Source organism: Dendropsophus ebraccatus, chromosome 3 (genome assembly GCF_027789765.1).
Source record: "Dendropsophus ebraccatus isolate aDenEbr1 chromosome 3, aDenEbr1.pat, whole genome shotgun sequence".
Taxonomy (NCBI): Eukaryota; Metazoa; Chordata; class Amphibia; order Anura; family Hylidae; genus Dendropsophus; species Dendropsophus ebraccatus.
The window spans coordinates 36,120,139-36,148,097 of NC_091456.1; the positions used below are offsets into that span (position 1 = coordinate 36,120,139).

General features: G+C 38.7%; 1 long non-coding RNA gene across 1 annotated transcript in view; it reads left to right on the top strand.

Annotated features, from left to right (window-relative positions):
- The window catches only part of LOC138787019 (uncharacterized), a 66,834-nt gene extending 39,803 nt beyond the window's left edge, over positions 1–27,031 (top strand). The window contains exons 2-3 of the long non-coding RNA XR_011362279.1: positions 7,406–7,566; positions 26,926–27,031. This is a non-coding gene — a long non-coding RNA (uncharacterized lncRNA). The remainder of the gene's footprint in view (positions 1–7,405; positions 7,567–26,925) is intronic.
- The last annotated feature ends 928 nt before the right edge of the window (positions 27,032–27,959 follow it).

The following is a 27,959-nucleotide window of genomic DNA, read 5'->3' on the forward strand; positions in this document are numbered from 1 at the left end:
AGCGGACCCCAGGACAGATCTTGGATTAAAAGTAGCTTTCTAAAGTTACTAGCGGTTTGGGGGAGGGGGGCAGATTGTGGGTACAGAGTAGTTTTAAGCTACACAACGAGAAGGATGATCATGGTCAGCATTGGAAACAATGTCCTATTTCCTTATAACTAGTTGTTTTTACTGGTACTTGGTTGCCCCAAGGGTATGTGCATGTGGTTAATGTCTTTGGAGAGACGAGACCATTGCATATTATCCAAAGTGCAGTACAGATGTTATAGACAGGATTAGGTGAAGCAGAGGTCAAGGCAGACGCAGATCAACAGAGTACTGACTGAGCACAGGTTGGCAAAGGGCAATCAAAATCCAAGTAAGAAAGAATATACAGTGGTACCTCGGTTCTCGAACTTAATTGGCTCCGGAAGGCAGTTTGAAAACCGAGCAGTGTCTTCCCATAGGAAATAATGTAAATGTGATTAATTGGTTCCCGCAGCCACCAATAATTACCTACAATACTTATTTATTACACTGATAAGTGCTCAGTATAATCACTACAGTACAGTACAGAACAGCACTATACTGTACAGGACATTAAACATAAGAAATGTTCATCAGAACCAGTAATTATAGTACAGTAGTCACCAACTCCTCACCCATCCTTTACTGTATAGCGTCCCCCCATCCAAGCACTGTAATGTATGGGAGATGGTGGTGCACTGCCTGTACTACTACTGCACTGTATATGCACTCCAGCAGTCTTATACAGCACTGTACTGTATGTGAAGCCTCACCACTGCTTAACTCGCCAGGTACAACCCACCATCCACGCTCGCAAAAACGTTCGAAAAACGTTCGAAAACCGAGCAAAGTTCAAAATCCAAACACTACTTCTGGGTAAATTTTCGTTCAAATACCAAGCAGTTCGAGTTCCAAAGCGTTCGAAAACCGAGGTATTACTGTAAAGTGATCAGAGGTGAAGTAGGACACCAGATGTCTATGAAACAAAGTATCACTACAGGTTATCAGTAATTGTTTGTATTCTAGTCATAGAGCCCAAACAAGTGCCAATGATCTAGTAAAACGGGCAAAAACTCATGTGCAAGAGATAATGCACATGTCTCTAAAGGTGTCCATACACCTTCAGTAACAGTAGTTTGGCCAACAGTTATCTCTCTCATCCTCCCCGTACACATGACACATGAGATGAGATGGACATTGAGCTCGCTTTGTCCGAACCCAAGCATGCAGGATTTAATTAACATTGGCTGAAGACGTTAGATGCAGCCCTAGGGAGTTCTCGAAAGCCTTAGGGCTGCATCCAACTACTTCAGCCACCAGTATTCAAATGATACATGCTTGGTTTCGCTCATCTCTAGTGTTCTCCATGGGGAGGGGTAAGCTGCTGTCAGGCAGCTCTGGCGGTGGCTTGTCTCTTGGAGTACAAAGGGATGGGCAGTAAAAATACATTATGTCTGACCTTTATCAGCATCTTCTGTTGGTGGGGACTTGGGAGGTCCCCATATACTGACGTCCGAACCCGCCATATGAGGACCTTTAGTAAGAGAGGATGGAGAAAAAGGACTTGTGTGTCTCCTGTCATTTTAAAGTCTAATTATAATTATAAAAACCTTTAACTTGCCATAGAGACACGTCAAATTTTTGATCGGTTGGGGTCTGAGTGACCAGACTACAACTGATCAGGAGAACCAGCGAGGAGACGACTGCATTGCCACATGCTCCTCTCTACTCTGTGTCTGTGTGTGTAGGACAGCTCCATAGACTTACATTATGTGGCCTTCCTCGGCACATGACACAGAGGCTGGGGAGTATGCGCTGAACGTGACTTCTCCTTGCCTTCTGCATTCTACTGATCGGTCATGGTCTGAACACTCAGACCCCAACTGATCAACACTTTTCACATGTCTCTGTGACATGTCAAAAGTTTTTTCTAATGACATGTACTCTTCAACCACAACTTAGCAACACTGAACTGTCGGTCCCTGTCGTTAACTTTCAAAATCTAAATAAACAGTCGATGTTTATATACATTCATTATGGCACTTCCTGTTTTCTGGCTCAGAAAACAGGAAGTCCAGTGTATCCCAGGCCATCTGAGCACTCACAGAGAGAAGGCAGTCATGTGACTGATGGACACATTGAGCCGTGACTTTCTCTACTGGCTGGGACTTAATGTGTTTAGTCTGTTTTTTTCCACGGGCACAAGTCAGAAAATATGCCTTCAGAAGCCTGGACCTGGATTTTACAGCATGATAACAAAAAAAAAAAAAAAAAAAAATGAATGTATATCACAAACTTGCTTTATATCACATCTACTGTTGATTTAGATTTTGAAAATTATAATGACAGGAACACTTTAATAAAAAAATTGTGTCGTTTTTTTAACCAGAAAAATCTAGGTGATGCTGATAATAATAATAATTATAATAAAAAATAATAAAAATAATAATAACAGTTGTTGTAATAATTGTGGAATGGTCTGAACAACTTTCAGATACACAGCATTGCTTTGATCATTTGGATTTCTAGGCATTACAGAACAACATGTCCAACATTCTTGGCTGGGAAGATGACAACACTTTGCTCTCATAATTCCTTTCAAGAAGAACATATTAGGTTTTGAAAATAAATTGGCTTCTACTCTATTATATAGATAAAGTGTCTGCACTGGCTGCATTCAAGTCTCCATGTTCATATAGAAGGCACGCTTATTAGTCCATCCACTGCTCAGGCGAGAGCCTACTTACGCGGTGTTCAGATGTAGATGTCCCCATCTGTGAGTTAGGGAACATGGCGTGATTCATTTACTTTCTGACTCAAATCATATTCTTCAACAAAAATCCCATTTTTGAAATCAGAAACATTTAATTTCAAAGTACGGCAGATAACCATATCTCTTAACTCGAGTCGTCTTATGCAGTGGTCTTCTGCACAGGCTTTTATGAGGAATCTCAATAGACGGAGGCAGAAAACACCTGCGCTGTCAATACTAAACTTTTATATCTTCTCAAATATTTGCCCAGTGCTCTCAGATAATTCTTTATTCATTTAGAAATGCGATTGCTCTTCTTATAAATTAAGAAATGTGGTGGGTAGGGATATATGTATGAGGCTGGATTCATACACAGCACTCTGTTGTGTTTTTCTTGGTGTTTTTCATGGGCTGGTGCCAGATGTTTAGTTCAAAAAGGAAAGTATTTCAGAGTCAGAATCCGATTTAAAAATTTCAACTTTATTGGTGCGAAATGCGTGATAAAATACAAAAAGACATGGTGCAGTCTCACTCAATTTTTAGAAACTTTTCGGCTACTACGTAGCCTTGATCAGGTATATTAAAAAATAATAATATCACTCCTCTATATACGTGATGGGAGAAGAAAAGAAAATGAACATAACAAAAGTGGAGAAGGATGACATTAAAACCCGGAAAAGATGCTAAGGTCTATGTCCCTTCTATGGGAATGTGCTGTCATTTAGCAGGGAAAGGCAGACGTCTATGGATAATGATGAATGCAAATAGTGATCATGAACATTATTTGCAGTCGTTATTATGAATAGACGTTAAATGACAGCCCGTTCATAGTCTTAGGGCCCAGTTCACACTACAGACTTTTCATTGAATGGGAGGGCTCGCACGCCTCCGCTCTCTGTTCTAAGGATTGACATGTCAATTATCTGAGTGGAAAGGTGCGGAGAGCGGAGGCGCACAAGCCCTCCTATTCAAAGACATAGCAGAAGGGATTTCTGGCGGACACTCCACCCCCAAACCTGTAGTGTGAAAAGGCCATTAAAGTGAAATATAAAAACGCTCTACATAGAAAACAATATGGTCGGCAACATTTTATGTTCTTTTTTGGGCCCCTGGTGGTTTTTTTTTCCAAATGAACCATGATTTGACCATGGAGTTGATGAATGTATAAAAAATACCATTAAAAACTGAGAATCTTTTCAAAAATGATTATTATTATTATATATTTTTTTTAAAAAGCATTTGGAAACACTGAAAAAATAAGATCTTAGTGGTCTGGATTTTACTAATAGTTGCATTTAACCTTTCTGTTGCTGCATGCTTTGTATCAATATATTTCATACTTTCATACAGGCTTGGACTCCTAGACTTGACGGGGGTTAATGGCGCTCTGAACAGCAAAGCAAGCAAACGGTTTTATTTTTTTTTCCTCCAGTCAATTTGCAATATGATTGAGTTTGAACAGCATTATGGACGGAAGGACATTAATAGGATTCTCAGCAGAGCAGGGCAAGGTTCCTGGGAGACAGCAGTACTCGAAATGAGAATTACTAATAAAAACAGATAGTAAATGAGCTGGCATCCTGGAGCTGAATAGGCTTAGTACTTGTTTGCCCAGGAAGAAAAGATGTACATGCACCTCTTCTAGAAAAGTTCATAAATTATTTCACTACTTTATCACAATTGATTTTAAGTTAACCCATTTATTCCATCATATGGCATTATGTGTCAAAGTCCCACATATAGAAACATAGAAGACAGAAAAAGACCACCACCACCTGGTCCATCTAGTCTGCCCTTTTAGTATGACCCTTCTTATTATCTTAGGATAGATATATGTTTATCCCAGACAGGTTTACATTCAGTTATTCTAGATTTTCCAACCACATCTGCTCAAAGTTTGCTCAAGCATCTACTACTCTTTCAGTAAAGTAATATTTTCTCATGTTGCTTCTGATCTTTCCCCCAACTAACCTCTCACTGCGTCCTCTTGTTCTTGTGTTAATTTTTTTTCTAAAAACACTTCCCTCCTGAACCTTATTTTGTTCTTTAACATATATAATTCTCCTATATATTTCTCCTCTTTCCTCCAGACTATACAGATTCAAATTATTAATTCTTTCCTGATATGTTTTATGCTTCACACCCTCCATCATTTTTGTAGCCCGATATCTGATATCTATCCTTCAGCCAACAACAAATCCACTAAACTATACAAGTCCAATTTCCTCCAACTTCTCCATCAGCTCTTTATGGGGAACTGTATCAAAGACTTTGCCAAAGTCCAGATAGGCGATCTCCATGGCACCAACTTTATCAACATATGTTACCATATCGGGAATTGGGCAAGTAAACATACCTTAAATAAGCTTATAAATCTAAATTTGGATAGTGCTATGCCATATAGGACATTACGTTGATTATGGAATATAAACCTGATTCTTGTGGAAATATATAGGGTTAAGCTCGGAACAATCCAGCAGACAGTATGAAGTGAGATATCTGAGAGTCACAAATAGAATTTCTCTTGTACAGTACTGATGTGGTCTACATCTTTAACCCTTGCTCTGCAGACTCATCTAAAGTCCCGTGAGTACAGAACACATTTTCATTGTGGTGTACTATAACCATGCCCTTGTATTTTAGCTTCTCTTCTTAATTGCTCTACAGAGATTGATAATTTGCAATTATACCACTCAATCTTTTCTTGTCCCTCCGTTACTTCCTTCTGCTATTTAATAACGTTCCCATAATCGGAAAACAATTTCTAGTAAAAATTTCATATCGAGAATCCAATTGCTTTATTCAATCACTGTGTACGTTGACTTTACATACGGTATATTTGGGTTGCATAATATTTTTAATGGATAACATTATTAGTCAAACTTTTTTCAGTTTTGGAAACTATCTCCTGCTTATACGGCGGTTAATTTTTACCATTGAACTACTTGCACGTTGTAAACTTTATATGTCATGCACGTCACGTTTACAATAGATAAGAAGCTGAAACATTCAAGTTGTAAAACGCCATAAAGAATTGGTCTGGTAGCAGAACTGTAGATTATTTTGTGTGCTCCTATTTCAATCATCTTACAGAACATTGAATTATCTTAGCAGATGTTATTACAAAGTACAGCATCATTTATACTGCCAATGCAATAATTAGATTTTTATTGGTTTCAGTAATTTCAGAAAATTGCTTCACTTTGGATAATGTGCTTTCTTATGACCGGGGCTCCATTGATCTCACCAATGATGATTATTAGGCTTCTGCAAAATGAAATGGTTTTCCAGAGTAACAAATGCAAAGGAAAAAATTTGCTAACCGGAGTTGCATTTCTGAATAGATCATTGTCATGGATGATCTGCTGCCAAAAACTAATTATTTTAAGGGCTTTTATTCAACTTTCAATTCATATTTTAATTTATTGATGGGCAAAAACTTTACTATGATAAATCTGCTTTTATGAACGATATTTGGGGGGGGGGGGGGGTTGAATTATGGATAATTGGCTAAGTATATAACAAAACATATCAAATTTCATGGGAAATTTTAGTATAAAAAAAGTTTGTGTTCGGAAACAAATTTTTATTGTATATTTAAATTTAATCTCTCATTTAAAATAATAAGGAAGAAGGAAATTTTGTGAGTAAACTCAAGCTCAGATTTAAACAAAAACGTATGGTTTATATGGCAATTATCTGTTTAAAAATATAAAGTGCATAATCTATAACAGGTAAAAAAAAAATTAAAAAGCCTAAAAAGTGCCAAAACTTATAAAAATTGCATGTATGCTGATACGCTGCATGTTACTCATAAAAATAAATATTTATTGCTTTCCTTTATGATGAAGAAGTGTTTGTTCTTTTCGAACCTAATGTACATGATTTTAAAGAACTGAAAAGAAAGAGCTCTAGTTAGTTTGAACCATTGTGTTGTATATGTGGGCGCTCATAAAAAATCTCATCAGATGTAATTTGCAGTATGGCAGAGCCTTTGACAAACTGGTAATTATTTGAGTGAAGATGTTTTAGCTGTGGTTTGAAGGATATATTTGGACGAGGGTCGGGGTAGAACAGGATTACTGGGCTTGGAGGGGGAGTGGAGAGGTTTGAGTGCAATTTTCTTGCATTTGCTACTAAAATTGGGGAGCCAATTAGATGTACTTGTGAGCAGTTCCATGCAAAGAAAAAGCTTGGAGTAAATAAATACAGTTACAATGCCATGAAATAACAGGGTTACAGGTCGAGGAGGGAGGGGAAGTAGAGGGGGGACCTTAACATGGAATGTTCAGAAGAACAAGTGACATGTAGGGCTCATTCAGGAAGCAGACTATGTTGAGATTGGATAAGTGTGTGTACGGAGAGCTGTGTGTACACTGGTTCTGCATCCAATCCTTAATTATGATTTCTTAGGCAAATGTAATCCACAGAGGACATCTATTTGGAGGCCCCTTGGCAGGACAGAAGGGGGAGGCGCTTTGTTCTGCCGTTGTGCAGATCTGAGGTTTTACTGAATTTGTTTTTCTTTGAGAAGTTTGCCCAATTAGGCTTGGAGCGTATTGACAAGCGATAGATCTAATGAGGGGGGAGACGAGAGGGACACATGCAGGCTTCGTGAAGCTTTCACTGTTCTCTTTTCTTTAACAGGTGAAAGGATTTCAGTGATCCGGGGTGAAATGTCTGCGTTCTGTTGTGAGAAGATGTCTGCTGCCCATTACCTTATGTTTGCAAACATCAACACACATTGCAAGAACAGAGGTTGTCCTGCCATGAAATGGGCGCAGAGGACAAGTCATTGATTGCTTAATGTAAGTTACAGACTTAATGCTATGGAGACCTTTGAGGATTTTTTTTTTGGTATTAAAATAAAGGTATTTATAGGCTAAAAAGTTTTGTAATTGGGCAATACTAAAAATTTGCAACTGGTTCTGAAGTTCCTGCTCACTCATGGGAGGGCTCGGTCTCCAGCCACTCCTGTATTCTCCTGAGTGATCATCTAAGCTCAATTATGTGGAAATTAAATTGGATCAACTTTGATTTGATTCTAATTGAGCTTAAATGGCCTTGTACTGTTATATATAAGATATATAGAAGATTGTCGACAGAAAAACACCACCTGGTCCATCTAGTCCACCTATTTAGTATTTCCCTTCTTATAATCTTAGGATAGATATATGTTTATCCCAGGCAGGTTTACTTTCTGTTATTGTAGATTTACAAACCACATCTGTTGGAAGTTTGTTCCAAGCATCTACTACTCTTTCAGTAAAGTAATATTTTCTCACATTGCTTCTGATCTGTCCCCCAACTAACCTCTCACTGTGTCCTCTTGTCCTTGAGTTCAGTCTTTTTTAAATTAAAAACACTTCCCTGCTGAACCTTATTTAGTCCTTTATTTTGATCATGTTCCCCCTTTCTCTTCTTTCCTCCAGACTATACAGATTCAAATCCTTAAGTCTTTCCTGATATGTTTTATGCCTGACACCCTCCACCATTTTTGTAGCGCGTCTCTTGACTCATTCTATTTTATCATTATCTTTTTTAGGTGAGGTATTCAGAACTGGACACAGTATTCCAGATGTGGTCTCACTAGAGCTCTATACAGTGGGATCACAATCTCCCTCTTCCTACTAGTTACTACCTCTAGCTATACAGTCATGGCCAAAAGTTTTGAGAATGATACAAATATTAATTGTTACAAAGTCTACTGCTTCAGTTTTTAAAATAGCAATTTGCATATACTCCAGAATGTAGAGAGAGTGATCAGCTTAACAGCAATTACTTGCAAAGTCAATATTTGCCTAGAAAATGAACTGTATCCCCCAAAACACATTTCAACATCATTGCAGCCCTGCCTTAAAAGGACCAGCTAACATCGTTTCAGTGATTGCTCCATTAACACAGGTGTGGGTGTTGATGAGGACAGGGCTGGAGAAAATCACCCAAAACATCACGTCACAAACCAGGCCTTGCTGAGCATCTTCTTTCAAAACTAAAAACTAAATAACTTCTTTTCTTTACTGAGGCCTACCTGCCTGTCAGGCCAGTCTCCTATAGCTGCACAACAGCAGCAATATATAAATATATATATAAATATATATATATATATATATATATATATATATATATATATATATATATATAGTGGTACCTTGGTTTAAGAGTAACTTGGATTAAGAGCATTTTGGTTTAAAAGCTCACAGTTTTTCAAAATTGTGACTTGGTTTAAGAGCTCCCTGTACTGGGTGAGAGCGGGAGTGGGGGAGGGGTATGGTCTGCATAGCGGGGTCTACAGCACTGTACTCTGACCCAGGAAGTCTCCCTTACCATCCAAATCATGGCAGATCCACTTCAGGCTGGGGCTTACATCAGGGGACAGGACTGTGGAGGTAACCCCTGTAACCCCTCTCTCCCCGGACAGAGAGCGCTGCATGTATGTGCCCACATCTGTCCTGCTCATTCCTTCATGCTCCCTGCAGTCTCTGTCAGCCCTTGTGTTTACCATCCTCTCCATTACTGTACAGTAACTTATAATATCACATATTCAGCTGTTTCTGAATGTTTGTTTCAAATGTTTAATCTGTTTTGTTTCTCCATTTCAATGCTTTCTTATGGGAAAATTTGCTTTGATTTAAGGCCGGGTTCACACTACGTAAAGAACGAGGCCGTATTTCATAACAACGGCTGTAATTGCGCAAACAGTCGTTGTTATGAAATACGGACGTGTTTTTTACGTACTGTGAACATAGCCTAAGAGTGGATTTGGATTACAAAAACGGTCCCAGAACGAATTATGCGCCCCTAGCAACCAATCAGATTTCAACTTTTATTTTCCAAAGAGTCTGTGAGGAATGAAAAGTGGAATCTGATTGGTTGCTAGGGGCAACTGAGCCAGTTTCACTTTACACCATGTTTGATGAATCTCCCCCATAGTGTAAACCAAAGGATGACTAGTATACATGTAGACTTGCATGAAATTTTACAGTGACTCATAGAGCACTTTAATAATCTCATTTAAACCTAGTGGTGCCAGTGTCTTTAGTGTATATATCCAGTAGCTTTCTCCTTGTCTTACGCTTCCCATTCATATAGTATTATTTGTATACTATACTAGGGGGCTGAATTGTTCCAGTTTGAGTCAGGCCATGGCCAGAAAAGTATAAGGTTGTCTGCCAGCTCTGCTACTGAGCAATCATTTAGTCAGTGGGCTCCACCGCTGTGCAGTAAGTTCTATAACGCTGGCCTTGCTGGAGAATAGGAATCCGGTTCCAAGTTGCTAAGTATATCTGGAGTCAGCTCTATGTTTGTCATAGTGATCCTGGCACCGTGCGACATTGTAGGAGGTTTTACCAGAAATTGTCCCCATTCCACACTGAAATAGGGTCTCTGTTCCTCCATTCCTGTTTCAACTTTAAGAGGGAGAATCATCTTGAAGCCAGAAGACATGGAAGCTGTACATATGCTCTTCTATGACCACTGGACTCCTTGTGGGTATGCGGCTGGAGTCAGTGCTACCTCAAGTTAAAGCAGTTTTTTTTTGCCTTATACCCTACAAAGGGGATAGTAATGCAACTAACCTGTGTGTGAACTCTTCTAAGCATATTACGAAGGTGAGCCACACTCTTGAAGACCCTGCTCGGTAGAGCTTATTTTTATCGGATTATGTGTATGTAGCAACTCTAAACGTGTTTAAAGGGAACCAATCACTTAAAAAACGCATGTAAAGCTATGGGAATGTGCTGTAGCAGCACACAGCACACTTCACAAACATGCTTTTATACCCCCCGTCCCTGCAATGTACAAGCCAAAAACGTACTTTATAAACTCTGCGCCCTGTATGTAAATTACCCCCAAGTAGTCCTCTGGGCGGGGAGCTGCGGGCAAGTAGTCACGGTCCCTGGGCGTTCTGCAGTGCTAATCACGCCCCTCTGGGCGTGATTAGCCTGCATAATTGTGTCGGCGTCATCGGAGGCGCGCTGTCTCTAACGTCAGCACGCCTACGTTCTTGCTGTGCGGCTCATGCGCAGTACAGCGGGTCCGGTCTGCGCCGTACTGCGCAGGTGCAAAATAGCCTCGAACTCATTGCCGGATCTCCAGCAGTAATAAATCATTCTACACAAAATGGTTACCATGGACCTCATTCAGAGAGAACACTCTATTATCAGATATTCCTTCCAACGCAGGCACCTCAGATGAACATGCAAATGCAGGTACAACAGACCAATAGAACACGTGGAGTCTCTGTAACGCCAACGTATATTTCTATTAGGTAAGATTATTTGCTCATGTGGTTCGTTCCTAAACACTATTTCTATTTAAGGCGATTTTTACTCTCCTCTTCAGTAAGCCATAATTAAGTATCCATACCCCGCAGCGGTCTCTAAGCTGAGTGAGTGAACCACAGAACAGGACAAGACGGACAAACACAATAAAGAATGGTCAGGCAGATGCAGGCCAAACGGGAGATAGCAGAACGGTACAAGAACATCAGGCAAAAACGGAGGTCAGAAGGACAGGTAAAGAGGTCAAAATTCCAAACAGGACAATCTAATATGAAACTCTGGCAAGGTCCTAGAACAAAGAAGTGGACTTCTTATGAGATGTCAGAGTTCCTGTCCAAGGTGTGATTGGACTATCTTTTTGGCATGCAGGCCACACAGAACACAGACTAACAGGGAATGGAGATTAGTTGTGAGGGCAACTGTATATTATTAGTCAGTCTAAACCATCTGCAGCCCAGGACTAGGCTAGCAGAAGAAACCAGATGGGTGTGGTGAAACCTGTCAATCACCAAAAACCAGTACAAGTACTGAGTTCAGACTGGTGCAAAGAAAACATACAAATCAGGCAGTGAATCCTGGATAAAAGCGCAGTCTCAGATGTATTTTATGGGGAGAGGACTGCACTGAGGTCTGAACAGGCACAGACACATGACACATGACACAAAAATTGTTAAAAGTTTTGAATTTGCTAAAATATTAGGGCGTGAGCTTAGAACCATAAAACGTTTGTTGAGACTACAAGGTATAGTCATGAGCGAATAGTGAGATATTCGAATATTCGTACGAATATCCCGCGAATGTTCGAATATTCGATCGAATATTCGATCCCATTAAAGTCTATGGGGACAAGTATTCGATTAGTGAAAAACATCTATTTGACCATTTGGAGGGTGAAACCGGAAGCTAGGGGATTTGAAAGCTTAGCGAATATTTATCGAATATTCGCGGAATATTCGGACGAATATCGAATATTCGAATATCTCACTATTCGATCGAATATCTATTCGATCGAACAGTATTCGCTCATCACTAACAAGGTACAAGGTGTTCAGTGCCCAGACGCATGGCCAAGCCTGAAACATGACCACCACTGAACAAGACCCAGAAATTGATACATCAGGCTAAATGAGATGAGATAATTATTAGAAAATAATTCAGCAAACTAATAGCTGGCCAATAATTATGTACATATAGAAATTCTTCTAAAAAAAAAAATTGCTAGGTTGCCCGGGCAGCCCAAAGAAGATAGTGGCGGTCTGCTGCTGCCGCTCCTATTCCGCGGAGAGCGTCGGCAGCAGATCGCTGCTATGCCATTCGTTGCCGCTTCAACATGTTGAAAGACAATGATCAGCCGACATTGGTCGGCTGAAAGACAATGATCAGCCGACATTGGTCGGCTGATCGTTGACATCTATTACACAAAGCGATTATAGGCCGTAATGGTCGGTATCGGCCAAACATGACCGACAATCGCTTTGTGTAATAGGGACTTAAGACCAAATAGATAAGCTACACAGGGACCCATGACCTCCAATCGCTCGCTTTTGACCAGACCTCATATTATTTAATTCTCTAAAAAAAAAAACGTTTGATTGCCTAATCCTCTTTTTGTTGCGTTCTGGGACTTCATCCAAATATTGTTTTACTCCTTTCTCTCTTTGAAATCATGCATGCAGCTACCTCCGGGTGAGTAGGTCTTGTAACAGACTCACCTGCATTATCTCCAAGACTACTGTAATACCGACCACATTCTCTTTGGTTACTTTAAGATTAAGTGACATAGGTTGAGGTCAGCAGGAGAGACAAGGGGAAAAGGCAAATCTCTCATTATCTGAGCATCCAAGTGATCTGTCTGTATTAACAGTGAGTGGTGACTAGACACTCTGACCCCAATGTAAATACACCAGGTAAAGGAATGCCCTTAGGTTTAAACAGCATGATCCAATAGCCGAGGAATCTCTGGAGTCTTTCATCTTCTACAAATATTAAAAAAAAAAAAAAACTTCGGAAGCTCAAATTTATCATACAGGAAAAACCCTACAGGTGATATGATTTACCTTTAGGAGATATATCATGTCACCTGCCATCGGTGTAGACAGCAATCACCCCTCCCCCTCTTTTATATAAGTATAGGTGCAGAGATACAGTGATAATACATAATGAAAACAATTACAGGTCCTTACTGATTCAACTAATGTGCATTAAAAGGACATATCGGCAATGAAAGATTTGGGGGATTTTTCATCCAGGAAATAGAGCAGCCTCCGAGTTCTGCGGCAATATAAAGAATGTTTGATGCCGCCCGTGAATATCTCTTCTCATAACAACATTCCTATGAAGAAGACTGGTAACAGTAAGGAAACCTTTGCATAAAAAAACTTAAATTAATTTTATATCGATCTGAGTAGTTTAAGAAGGATTGAAATATTTTATTTATAGGGGCATATTCACACATTGCAGTTAAATAGTTTTTTGCAAAAATTAGTAATTAATTTGTTCTAACATCGGACTGAAGGGGTATGTGACCCACAACCCACTGGCAAAGCCTCACGACTTTTATTGATAAAGACTCTTAGTAGGGCTACACACAACATACTATTTTTGCTTGCACTGTGTGAAAACAAAAGTACTTTGTGTGAACACAGCCTCAAAATGTTGCACTGGTGGTCAGTGAAATAAAGTATGTGATACTGCTTGTTGGACATGAAAAAGGTCCGAGGTTTTTTTTTACAATTTGATTTCTTTATGTCTAGCCCCAATATGAAAGCAGGATATTTGCTGAAGCTTGCTGTTCTGCCTCCCTCTGGGCCAGCAAGAGGCTATGTTCCCACATGTGCCCGTCATTTAGAGGTGAAAATACGGACGTTTTCTGCCCCAAAATGACGGCTGTCTCAAAATAGGGCTGAAAAACAATGTTGTGAGAACATAGCCCAATAGTTAAATCGATCTCCAAAGATTTGCAGTTATACAAGATTTTTATTTTATATTTCTTATGGCTGCATGCTCATACAATGAACACTAGATTTTTTTCTTGAAATGCTGTCACTACTTTTGAACACTCTCATGGACTAGTTCCTAGGCACGTGTTTGCATATCCCCCTATCTAGCCCCGATCACATGTACTAATATTTATTCTAATAAAGCCAGAAAGACTTTTAGGATACATCTTTCCTTTGTTGCATGATTGTTTTGGCGTAGCATTTGCTGTTTTTTTTTTTTTTGCTTTTTAGGCTATGTACCCACACAGTACTTTTTCTCAGTATTTTGGTCAGTATTTTTCAACCAAAACCAGGAGTGGATTAGAAACACAAAAAGGCTATGTTCACACACAGCCATTCATAATATCTACATTGCTAAATAAAGATGAAAAGAATCTTTCAGTTTTGTGTTTTTTTTTTTCATATTAAGGCTAGGTTCACACTATGTAAAAATGACATCCATCTTTCATAACAACGGGGATCATGGTGTAAATAATGTTTGTTAATTTAAAAATAGCTGACTTTCTTTGCGTAATGAAGGCCATTGTTAGGAAAGATGGGTGTCATTTTTACATAGTGTGAACCTAGCCTAAGTGAAGTCAAACTATAGTCTGTTTGGGCTGAAATCATCCCAGCACACACAGAGCTAGAAGTATGCAATACAGTTGCATGGATCTGCCTTGTGTGCTGTGTAGCTGTATTGAAAAGCACTTTTTAGTATAATCGGTGGTCCTGGTCCTCAGTAAATTTTGCTCAATGTTTCCCAAAAGGAGACTTTTTGAAGCCCATTAAAGATTATGATGTAACGTCCTATATGCTGAGAGATTCTATATGGATTGTACAGTACAGATGTAATATGATTTACCCTCAATTATGTGAATTGTCCTGAATTCTGAATTGTCCAATTCCAAACACAGAGAATGTGCTTTTTCACATAAACGTATATGATCAGAAATGTTAATCTATACAGTAGACTAGAGGGTTAAATATAGAAATTTAACATACTACATCTTTGGGTTCTGTATGAGCAGTTTATAACCTCTTAATGACACTGATGTGCCTTTTCATGGCAGTCATTGAGGGTATGCGGCTATCCCAGGTCACGGCCTAGAATAAGGGTCCTATTACACCGTCCGACTACGGCCCAATCATTTTAGTAAACGAGTGCCAATCTGCTAGATTGGCGCTTGTTTACTGGACCTATTAGAGGGACTGATAATCGGGCAGTAAGGGCTGCATGGACATCGTTAGCAATGTCCATACAGCCCTTGTCCAAACACCTGATACCTTACCTCTCCCCGCTACAGGTCTTCTCTCTTGTGCTCCACAGCTTCCTGGTCCCGGCTTCTGCATTGACTGCCATGGCCTGTGATTGGCTGAGCAGCCTGTCAGCTGACAGGACGCTCAGACGCTGCAGCCCCTGGGACCGAGAAGCTGCAGAGCACAGAAGAGAGACATAGCGATAACGAGGAGAGACACATAACAATTTTAGGTCCAAACCCAAACCAACCATCAGTTGATGAACTTTTTATCAGCTGATCATTGTCTTTATTTCACTGAGCGATAATCGGCCAAATCAGCCAGATTCTGCCGATTATTGCTTTGTGTAATAGGGCCCTAAGGCACTGTGGGTCCTCCTGTGTGGGGATTGCAAGAGCTTGGCTGTCAGCTAAGCCCCTGCTGTATCTGCCAGGAATGAAGAAACCTCAGTTCCTGGTAGATTAACCCATTACATGTTGCAGTCAGATTGTGACCACAAAATCTAAAGAGTGCAGCACTTGCCTATTGGTATGATATCATCTCTGGTGCTGATGAGTCTAAATGGTAGCTAAGGGACTTTGTGGAGACCCCCAGGCCCACTATGAATGCCTGAGTACTCGGCCGTGTTTGCAACGTGGTTGGGAACAGTGCCTGTCACTATTATGCTGACAGGCTCAATACACTACACTAGAGGACTAGTGCAGTGTATAATAGCAGTGATTTAATGATTAGTGTAAAAGTTATCTTGTGGGACAAGAAAAAATGTTTATTTTTTTAAAAAAATATAAAGTTTGCCTTTCCTTTTTCTACATAAGACATAAAAAATACACATACTAAGTTTTGCCCCAATTAAACATTGCTAGGATTAATGCATTTTGTTAATCTGCTTCCCAAAATACGTCAAGGAAAAAAAAATAAAAAATTCATGTGCATTTCAAAATGGTACCAATAAAAAATACAACTTGTACCGCAAAAAATAAGCCTTCATATGGCTAAGATTTACATCCATTGGGAGGCAAAATATAAAAAAAAAAGACTTGGGCATTAAGGCCCAGAATGCATGCTGGGGAAGGGGTTAAAAATCATATCCCATTTTTCTTGTACCAAATTCTAAAATTCAACCTGTTATGGATGCACCTCAAGTGAAAACAAGTGTACCTACCTTTGTGTTGCCAGGGAAAAAAATATTAAAAACAAATTGTTTCATTTATCCATCCAATCTTCTGGTAACCATTGCATAAATCATTTCATTATCAATGAAAAATGGGAAAAACATATTAAGACTATGTTCACACTATGTTCATGCCATCGGCAACAACGGCTGTACTTCGTACGTTGTGGAACACTGCCTTATCTGCTATGGGATCCCGGCCGGAGCGTATACACATAGTATACACTCCGGCCGAGATCCCATATGGTGCCGCAAAGAACTGACATGTCAGTTTTCTGCGGCCGCAATTCAGTAGTGGGAACATGGCCTAAGGCTGGGTTCACACACGGTATTGTTGCTCAGTATTTTGGTCCTCATATTGCAACCAAAACCAGGAGTGGATTGAAAACACAGAAAGGCTATGTTCACACACTGTTGAAATTAAATGGATTGACATCATTTTATGACAAATAATGGCAGTTTTTTCATAAAAACAGCAGCTGTTTAAAAAAAAACAAAAAAAAACAACAACAATCAATTGCAATGTTCCCACGGGCTATGTTCACACAACATACTATTTTTTTAAAAAGAACGGACATTGTTTTCTATTAAAACAACAGCCATTTAATGGTACAATGGCCGTCTTCACACAATGCATTGATCAACAGCCATTGTTTGGTACTCAAAGCAGAGAAAAAAAGAACAGAAAGAAATATCAATGCAGGTAGAGAGACCACCTTTTAGAAGGATGAAATTTTTTCTTTGGAAAATAGGGCCTAAACACTCCTAATAATCCAAGTTATTCTAAGTAGAACTGAGGGGTAGTATTTTATCTGGAGGACACTGCCAGGCTTGAATATGCATTCTTTAAAGACATGCAATGCTCTGCAAAAAGAAAATATATATATATTTTTTACCACCTACTGCAGAAAGCTTCCCTTCATATCAATGATCAACTCTTAAATGTCTAAAAACATGATTGAGGAGTATATGTCAAGCCAGATACTCTCCAAAAAGGAAAAGTTACCCAATTTATAGACAGCTGTTTCAGAGCGCTTACACATCATCTTTACAGCACCGTTGGGCTCGGTATGAGGCTTTCAACATGAGACTTAAAGGGGTAGTGCACCAAAAAAATTTTTCTTTCAAATCAACTGCTGCCATGAAGTGCCAGAGATTTGTAATTTACTTCTATTAAAAAATCTCAAACCTTCCAGTACTTATCAGCTGCTGTGTGTCCAGCAGGAAGTGGTATTTTCTTTCCTATCTGACACAGTGCTCTCTGTTGCCTCCTCTGTCCATGTCAGTAACTGTCCAGAAAAGGAGCAAATCCCCATAGAAAACCTCTCCTGCTCTCCAGACTGGAAATAATACCACTTCCTGCTGGGCATACAGCAGTTGATAAGTACTGGAAGGCTTGAGATTTTTTAATAGAAGTAAATTACAAATCTCTGGCACTTCATGGCAGCAGTTGATTTGAAAGAAATTTTTTTTGGGTGCACTACCCCTTTAAGGCCCTATGACACAAAAACTTATCATCCGCTCTTGGCTAATTATTGCCCATTTAAGTCGATAATTATTCGGTCTAATATCGCATGTTAAATCAGCCGACATGCACAATGTCAGCTGATCATAGTCTGTCAACATGTTGAAATTGCCCGATCATGTCAGCAACGGTCTGCTGCTCATCGCTCTAATGAGCCAATGGGCCACCCGGTCGATCTAAGGATCGTCCAGACAGAACTTCGTGCAGCTCCCCGCTCCTCCCCACTTGCTGTCTGTGTATGGTTTCTAAGACTACATACACTAGTTTGTCGAACTCATCAAGGAGACACTGTACTCTTTCAGTCCCATTTTGAAACTATCTAACCTAGGATAACATATTGTCAGAGACAGGTCCATGTGCTTGGATCCCGGCTCCGCCGGAGCGCACGGCTGGCCTGATAGGGGAGTAGACGGCATCCCTAGCGATCGGCTTGGCTGGTTCCTAGGGGCGCGCCAACGCCATCCATAGCAGCCAGCCTGGTTGCTGGGGGTGCATCGGCATCTATTCATTATCTGGCTGCCCCCGGCTGAGTGGCACATCTGATCTTGGTCTGGTTAGAGTCATTGGCGGCCGGCACTGCCAATGAATCTATAGTGTGTGTCCTGGGGCTGGAGCCTCAGCCCCAATCATGCCTGGGGCTGGGACTCCAAGCCCCGAAAGTATCCTCCCCATTCATGTGTCCCTTGCCTGCGATAGTGCCTAGTTTACTAGTGTATCTTGACCTAGCGTTTTCCTGCATTTGTATTCTGGTTACCTGACTTCTGCTATTGACCCTTTGACTACAACTTGGACACAATTTTGTACTTCACTGCTCGTTTGGTTTTTGACTAGGACTTCTGACTCTCCCTTTATTGTGTTGTGTATTGCCTTGTTTTGTTCTGTGTTGCACTTTGGTTAGAGCAGGGACTGCCGCCCAGTTGTCCGTTGCTGCTTAGAGCATCTGATGCAAGTAGGTAGGGATAAAGGAGCGGGTGCCAGTGTCAGGGCTCACCTGTCCTTATGTCTTCCTGTCCCTATCCTAACACATATTCACTCCAGGTGGGCAAAGAATTATCTAAAACAGCTATACATCTATATACCTGTGTGCCCTCACACTCCAACATCCTAAAATGTGGGGATTGGGAATTTTTGGGTTGATTGTAGTTGAAACTTAATGTTGTGTTTTTGAATTAGTTTTTGTGTTAGCATATTTTTTTTCTACCTGTTGCTCAATTTTACCTTAAGGGTACAAACCCACTTGACGTATTTGCTGTGTGAATCAGTCTTAAAAATAAGCAGGCAAAACGCAGGTTGGCTTTATACGATTGTTCTGCGTTAAAATACGCAATTGTTAACAACTGATGCTTTGCTAACAACAAGCTTTACGCTTCAAAAATACGCAATTGTGTATTTTAACGCAGAACAATCGTATAAAGCCAACCTGCGTTTTGCCTGCTTATTTTTAAGACTGATTCACGCAGCAAATACGTCAAGTGGGTTTGTACCCTAAGAGAAAATTCTAGGACCTAAATAATGGAGGCCTATCCATTGGATAGGCCATCAATATCAGATTGGTGGGAGCTTGACTCTTTGCACCTGTGCAGATTAGCTGACTGAAGATGCTGCAGTTCACACTTGAGTGCTACAGCCTCTGCATTGTTTACTAGGCTTCTCCCATTCACTTGAATATTGAAGGTACACTACTGTGTCTAGTAATAGAGGAGACGGCAGAAGCACTTCTGTGAACACTGTACTCCCTTCAATCCGATGATTGACAATATTCATGTCCTATAAAAACCCTTTAAGAAACATATTCATCAGAAAATAACTAAAACAGAAAAAGACATGGCACACTATGGTCAAGACATCCCCGAGCTGAGGAAAGAAATGGCTTATGATGTATAATAGTAAGCTCTTTTGTTAGGCTTTTACTATACTCATCCTTGGTATATGAATGTAATGTAGGTAGGGGTTAGCTGCGGCTCCTCTTAACTGGTTTACATGTAATATCACTGCCACTTGAATAATGTACAATAGGCAAAATACATGGAGGTCAAATAGTGCTGCTGACCTCTGGGAAAGTTAATAAAATCAGGAAATCTTTATTAACATCAGATGGCTTTGCGTTTCGGCACCGGACCAGAGTCTTCATCAGGCCTCTTTAATGGCTATGAACAGCCAGCTGCATTGTTCAGAAATGGACGCCAGTAAAGCTGTTACTAGGATGGCAAATGGGTCCATGAAACAAACCACAAGTACAAAAGGAACGGATCCTGCTGTACTGTACTGTGACATACACAAATAGATTTTGGGACCTCTCAGGCTAAGGCTATGGCCAGGTTTACAGCACATTTGACCGGTGGCAGAAGGAATCTTTATAAAATAAAATAAAAAGTATGTAGCCTCTTATGAATCCGATGTATGCTAAGTGTGTATATTTTGCATACACATGTACAGTTTACATGTTTAGTATTATTGTCACATTATTGAAAAGACTGATACAAATCAAAACATAAAAATACATTATATATATATATATATATATATATATATATATATATAGATAGATAGTATTTTTATCATATTATATCAAAGTATACCTCAACTATAAAGTTAACCTTGGTGTGAAGTTAAGCTAGTATTTACTTCTAGTATACTTTCTTTCTTTTTTCCTTTCTTTCTCTTTTCACTCACTTTCATTTTCTCTTTATTCTTTCTTTCTTTCTTTCTTTCTTTCTTTTTTTCTTTCTTTCTCTTTTCTCTCACTTTCATTTTCTCTTCTTTCTTTCTTTCATTCTCTTTCTTTCTCTCTTTCATTCTCTCTTCCTTTTTATCTTTCTTTTTTTTTTTTCTTTGTTTCTTTCTCTCATTCATTCTTTCTTTCGCTATGTTCACACAACATCAGAAATAGAGAAAAGGCGTCCGTTTTCACTATGCAAAAAACGTTCGTTTTTGCCGCGATTTAACTGACTGCAAAGGCAATGCATTGAAGTCAATGGGAAGACGGACGTCCAATGCACACAATGTATTGAATAATGGACGTTTTTACCGCGGACGTCAAAATAACGAACATGATAATTATTTTCGGACGTCTTTTTCTTTTGTCACCGTTCTTTCTCCATTTTTACGATTAAATTCAATGGACTATTCAATTAAGCCGCATCCAAAGGCCAGTTAGTAACCCAAACTAGAATAATGTACCAGCAGCCGTCTTTGCACTAAGGGGAGGCCAGATAGCTAAATAATGTCCATTATTTTAGACTCAAAATGATGGACGTCATTTTCAACAGAGCTAAAAAAAACGTGTGAGCATAGATTTTCTCTCTCTTCTTCTTTCTTTCTCTCTTTTCTTTTTCTTTCTTTCTTTTTCTTTCTCTTTCTTTCTTTCTTTCTTTCTTTTTCGCTATCTATCTATCTATCTATCTATCTATCTATCTGTAACTAGATCTATCTATCCATCCATCCATCCATCTAACATCTCATATCTATCTGTAACTAGCTCTATTCTATATATCCTATTTATCTATCTATCTATCTATCTATCTATCTATCTATCTATCTATCTATCTATCTATCCATCCATGTCCCTTAACAGGGATTTCTGGGCCAATCAAAACACAATCAAATAATCCAAGAAAACCAATGGGTGATTGGCAATGTTAATAAAAACTTTATGACTTACCAAGTATAGCTCCATGGAAACTGTTTGATCTTTAACATTTCTGAAGGAATCTGATGAATTGAGTCTACTGGGAACATAACCTTGTCTCATCTCAGAAAAAAAAAGTTTTAGAAATAACTCAATGTATATGCTTACCACTAAATAGAAATATAGGCTATGTTCACACAACGTCAAAAATGGAGAAAAAACATCAGATTTCACTATTTAAAAAACGTCCATTTTTGCAGCTATTTAACTGACTTCAATGCAATTGCATTGAAGTCAATGGGAAGACGGACGTCCTATGCCCACAATGCATTGAAAAACGGACGTTTTTGCCGCGGACGTCAAAATAATGAACATGAACATTATTTTCGGACGTTTTTTACAAATAGCGGAAGTTTTGTATTAGTTGTAGACAGTTCTTCTATTGTCACCGTTCTTTCTCCGTTTTTACTATTAAATTCAATGGATTTTTCAATTAAGCCGCATCCAAAGGGCAATTAGTAACCCCAAACTAAGATAATGTGCAAACACCCGTCATTGCAAGGGGATGGCAGGCTTCGAAAAACGTGTGAACATAGCCATATACTGACACCCACATCTAATAGATATTTATTTGCTAAAGTATATACCTATATCTGCAGTAAAATCATGCTTGCAGAATTAAAAGTTTCTCCTTTGATCGATTATCATTTTCCCTTTCTCTAGCTAAACCCTGGCTAGATTCTTATTCACTAATGTGTTACAGATCAGACAAGAAACCATATACAAATACATAAATAGAAAACATATCATTTATTAGTTTAGCGCAGGGATCACTTTACAGCCCTCCCCACTGAGAGACTATTTGGCTTGTAATACTTTTTATTTACTATTTTCCAAATCTCATTGTATGAGCCGGTCCCTGGTGGACTACATGAATGAACGGCACAACATTTGCTTTTAACAGTGAAAAACTTCAAGAGTTGAATCCATTATAGAATTCCCTAAACCTTGTCCCAAAAAACACTGCTTTATAGAAGTTCATAGGTTAAGAGGATTATCATCAGTGGCAAGTAAACTCATATTGATCTATGTTAACCCCTACAAGGCTGAAAACACAAGCGCTGGATATGGGGATAAAGATTCCTAAACCGTTCTAACCACTTACCCCAACAATAAATTGCAGAGTTTAGGTAACAATTACATTATGGAGCTTCATTTCACCTGAATATTTTCATTTTCCCAAGGCTCCGAGCCCCAGTAAAACTTGCTTTTAATCTGGATTTCCCAGACAAACAGGAAAACAAGCAATTACCTAAAAGTCGCTGCAGCTGCCCATTTCCCGACCCTGCTCCTCAATCACCCACTTTAACCTTGTACTTTCAATGCCTTTTTGTGTAGAAAGTCTGCCCATGGATTTATTGACAGATAATTGAATAACTGACGGCACATTTTCCTAACAAGAGATTGAACGAGTGGTTTCAATATGGCGGGACGAAATGAGAGAAAAAAAAAAAGAAACTCTAGGCTGCTCTGTCCGACTCTGTGATGTCTAGAGCCCCTCGCAATAAGGATACATATATATTTATGAATCTATCTGTGTATTTATAAACACGCCAAAGGAGAGGCCTTTGAAGCAGTCTCGGAGGAATTCAATCCCCTTCCTCTATGACTACCAGATGCTGATTTGAGAGAAATATATCAGGTCTCAGGGTTAATGCCTTAGACTTCTCTAGAAGGTGCAGTTTGGATTACCCCATGATTAAAAAAGACTTACAAGAGTACTAAATGTCACTGCTTTAGTTTGGGGTGAATGGGCTACCCCGCAACACGTTTCCATGCATAAAGTGCCTTGATTTATTTCTAACCCTGAATAGTCTTTTTTTTCTCCACACTTCCCATTTAATGTGACCTTTCTACGCTCTCCGTGTTTTCACAAGATTACCCAAGAATTAGAGTACTTGCCCTTGTTGAAAGCTTCAAATAAACAACAAGAGGGGGAAAAAAAAAAGTGAAATAAAATGTTGATATTACAGAACTGTTGGGTGGCCATTAAAAGGGTTGACTCCATTATGAAGAGACATCCGGGACGACAGGTTGCCACAATGTGTTAATGATCAGAGGTCTTATGTCTGTAGATACCACGTGGCAAGTTTTTGGTTTAAAAATGTATTAAAAAAAAATGGACTGATAATATACAAAGAAAAGAAAAAACAAACTTAAAAAAAGTTTTACTTTTTAATACAATATTATCATAGTCAAAAATAACAGCCTAGCTAAACATTGTTACCTTTCAGAGATAACATGAAGCGGATTATATTGAATTCCTAGTATTTACCCAACAAACACAAATACTTGGCCAAAAAAAAGAAAAGGAGCAACTTTGCATTGGAAACGGCAAATGTTCTGCTCGATGTTAAGCAAAAAGTAAAGTAAGACAAAATATAATAAAATGAAGGAATTTGTGCAAGTCTGTGAAAATTAGGCAGAATTAGGTTGACGCTTTTTAAAAACTCCAATACATTGCTTATACAGGCATGTAATCCATATTGATGGTGTATAAAGTATATATATATATATATATATATATATATATATATATATATATATATATATATTAGAACAACTACATTGTTTAACAATTTGAATCCCGTAGAAATAAATGAAAAATAAATCAAAGAATTGGTCGTTTTTTTCCTTGAATTATATAATCCTATAAACAATGTAATGATCACGACCTTTATAACTAGAATCCATTTTCATGAACACTACAAAGTTTTCTAAATGCCAGGAATTTTACCTTTATTCTGAGACAGTGGGAAGAGACACGCAGATTGTTCTGCCACCAGTGCCAACGATGCATCCAGAGACCTGGGTGTATAGCACAGTCTGATAAGTCCATTTACTCTGATGTTTTTGGCTTATAAGTCTTCATCAATGCAACATATCATAACTATGGCTCTATGGAAATATATTTTCATTTATTTTAGTTTTTTGCACCCTAATCTATTTTTTATAAATAATTATTAGAAAATTTACATTTATACACAGTGTAAATAAGATACACAAAGTCCCACCACCCAAGTCTTTATCATTCTGAGTGTGGATAATCATGATGTACCCTGTGTATAAATATTACCATATAGACTAGGTTCACACACAGTAAAATTAAAGTTATATACGGCCATAATTTGCAAAAGCAAGAGGGTGCGTAATAAATGACAGCTGTCATTATATACAGTGTGTGCACTGACGTCCAATTTCCCATTGACGTCAATGGACCGCATTAATATGTTGAAAATATGAAAAAATTACATCTGTATATTTTTATTTTATGGTGTGTTAACCTAGCCATAAAATGTTTTTTTTTCTTAGGTTTTATGCCCAATTCTGAACTCCAGTTTTATCCAGAAGAACTGGGTGGCATGATGATGATGATAATAATAATAATAATAATAATAATAATAATAATAATAATAATAATAATAATATTAATAATTTTATTTATATAGCACCAACTCTTTCATCAGCTCTGTAGTCCTCACCTTTCCCTGTTGCTATTAGAGCTCACAATCTAATGTAATCTACTATATAAATATTCTTCTATGGACAAAATGGAGGAGATCATCGTAAACTGCCTATTTCTTACACAATGGAAGCCGTAGGCTGTATTAGATGGGCCGACCTGCAGGTAAGTGAGAGCTAATCTTCGAGATCACTTACAGAGCCAATAATCGTTCAGCCCTTTCCTTTAATCAGCCGTCGTCTGTGTATCTTTTACTATATGAATGGATCGTATGCTGATCACTGGCTCTATAACATGGAGAGATATATTCCTGGTTTGGCAGATAATCTCTCCATGTAAAATAGTGCATTTAGACCAGACTATATAGAAATAACATAGCCAATACTATTTTCTTTTTTTAATTTTTTTTTGCAACATTAGGACCACTGATTACACAAGCCAACTATGTACGTCAGCCAGCCACTCCAATGCCTATTCCTTTATACAGAGCCAAAACATAGTGGAAGGTCATTGTTTCTCTACTACCTTTAGATAGAGTCCATTTGCTTTGAAATAATTATATTCTACATTTTCTCCTAAAACGCAATCTATTCAGCCCAGTCTTATAATTGGTGTTTTTAGACAAGCTTGCAAAACCTGGACCCCCCCAACCCATTGACTTTCCTTTTACTTCTGGCCTGTTTCAACTGAAAGCCAATTTACTTATCTATTACAATAAGTAATGATCTTGATCTTAGAATTAGGAGAGCTCTATTTTCTTTGAGTCTAGATTTCTGTCTATACCATGTTTGTTTTGCTTGTCAGCCTTCTTTGAAAGGATATATGCCCCCTATTGAGCAAACACAATGTAACAAATGCTTCCCGGAGGCAGAAGCCGAATTACCAACTGGGTCTTGTGGACTCTAGTGTGGATGGAGTGCTGAAGCTTCACTAAGCTTAGAGAGGATTTTTTATAGAAAGATGAGATGACTTCAAGCTCTTGGATGCTTGCTAAAGAATTGTTGTATAATAATGGAGGAAGATTTAGAATTTTTTGTAGCGAGATTATAGTACTGGCAAAGGATCACATCAAAAAAGTAGAACGTAAAACGCCCATATATAAAAAAAAATAAAAAAAAATTCTGCCTTTTGTCAGAATATAGTCAGACTGATACAATAATATAATAACACATCAGATAGGATCTGACATAAAATTACACTTCAGGTCTTTGTCAAATCCAATGAACCTTTCCTGACGTTGTATAACCCGTTCCAGTCTATGTTAACATTAAATGAATAAACATTTATTGTATTTAAAAGGACATTAAAGTGTTCTCAGAACCTAGTCTTTTAAAGGGACACTAACATCTGGTAACTGTTTCCTATGTATTTAACTCCATCTTTGCTGGAGGTTTCAGATGACTTGTTTTGACAATCATGCCATCTGTTTGCCAGAGACCCCCTCTCAGATTGTATACAGGAGGATATGAGGAGTCACTCTGTCTCCTATGAAGCACATTCCCTAGAATGTATTGTGCATTTTAAATAAACCTCTCCTGATGTATAGTGCATCCTGATGGGACTGATAAGGTCAAAAGAGTCACACCTCCGTCTCGAATGGAAGGTGCACTATAAAAAGTACAAAGCCTGATGGAGTGTTATCACGTTAAATACGAGCATGTATTTCTGTTTCATCTTGTCTCTACCATATTGAGGGGGATCATTAACTCTGGATAAATCTGGAGATATTAAAGTGACAGGGAGCAAGTGAAGACATGAATTTTTGCAGCTCAGATAAAGTAACTTTTTTTTGTCTTTCAGTACAGGAAGGAGGAGAGGACAAAAATCTTTGAAGATGATTTATGGAGTCTCAACTCTTTCACGGTGAATTTCCATGGCGGACCCAAGAGAAATGATCACTGGCACCTGCCTGTAAACTTTGCTGCCAAAAAATGAGAAAATGGTGTTGATAAAAGATTCATCAATTATTGTGTTACATATGTTTTTCTATATCCTCTACTACAATACTCTGGTTGGGGTGGTGGTGGTGGGGTATCAATGTAGTATACCAGTATTTTGACACACTAAATTTTTGGAAAAGCTCAATTTTGTGCAATTTTGGCTCTTTTTTTTTAATGAATGGAGCTTTACATGTAGATGGTGTAGTCATGCGAACCCTGGCAAATTTTCTATATTTACACTAGAAACTGTAGCTGGCGTACATTGGATAAATGCAATTAATTTATTTAGAAGTGTGCACCATTGCACTTTTCTTTTTATATTAAGGATGACATAAGAATAACCAGGCTTTAATCTAGTGATAGAGCATTTCTGTTTTGTCATCTCCAGCCTGTATTGGAACTGCCCATCAGTTGGATGGACAGGACTGCGTGTGACAGGGACAGCATCAAGGCCACTAGACCAGTGCTTCTCAAACTGTGAGGCGCCCCCCAGTTGTTGTTGAGGCCCAGCTGGTGAGCCAGTTTTCACAAAAGTAACTATAATTTGCACAGTCCTTATGCAGTTTGCAAAAATCTTCATTTTAGTAACATTATTAATTTATTATGTTCTTACTTTATTAGTGTATAGAGCTTGTGAGACGGGTAAAAGGTAGCCCTAGCATTATTTTCAGCTTTTAAATGGACTTTCACCACAGATAGTGAGGCCCAGGCACCCTCTTGGTCAGTCTGGTGAGGCCCAGGCATTGCCTTGGTCTGTTGGGTGAGGCTCTAGTAGAAAAAGTTTGAGAAGCACTGCACTAGAGGATCACACTCTTGGAGTTGTGATACGAGACTGTTAGAAAGATGGAGATGACTCAAGGCCCTATTACATGTAGCGATTATCGTTTAAAGATT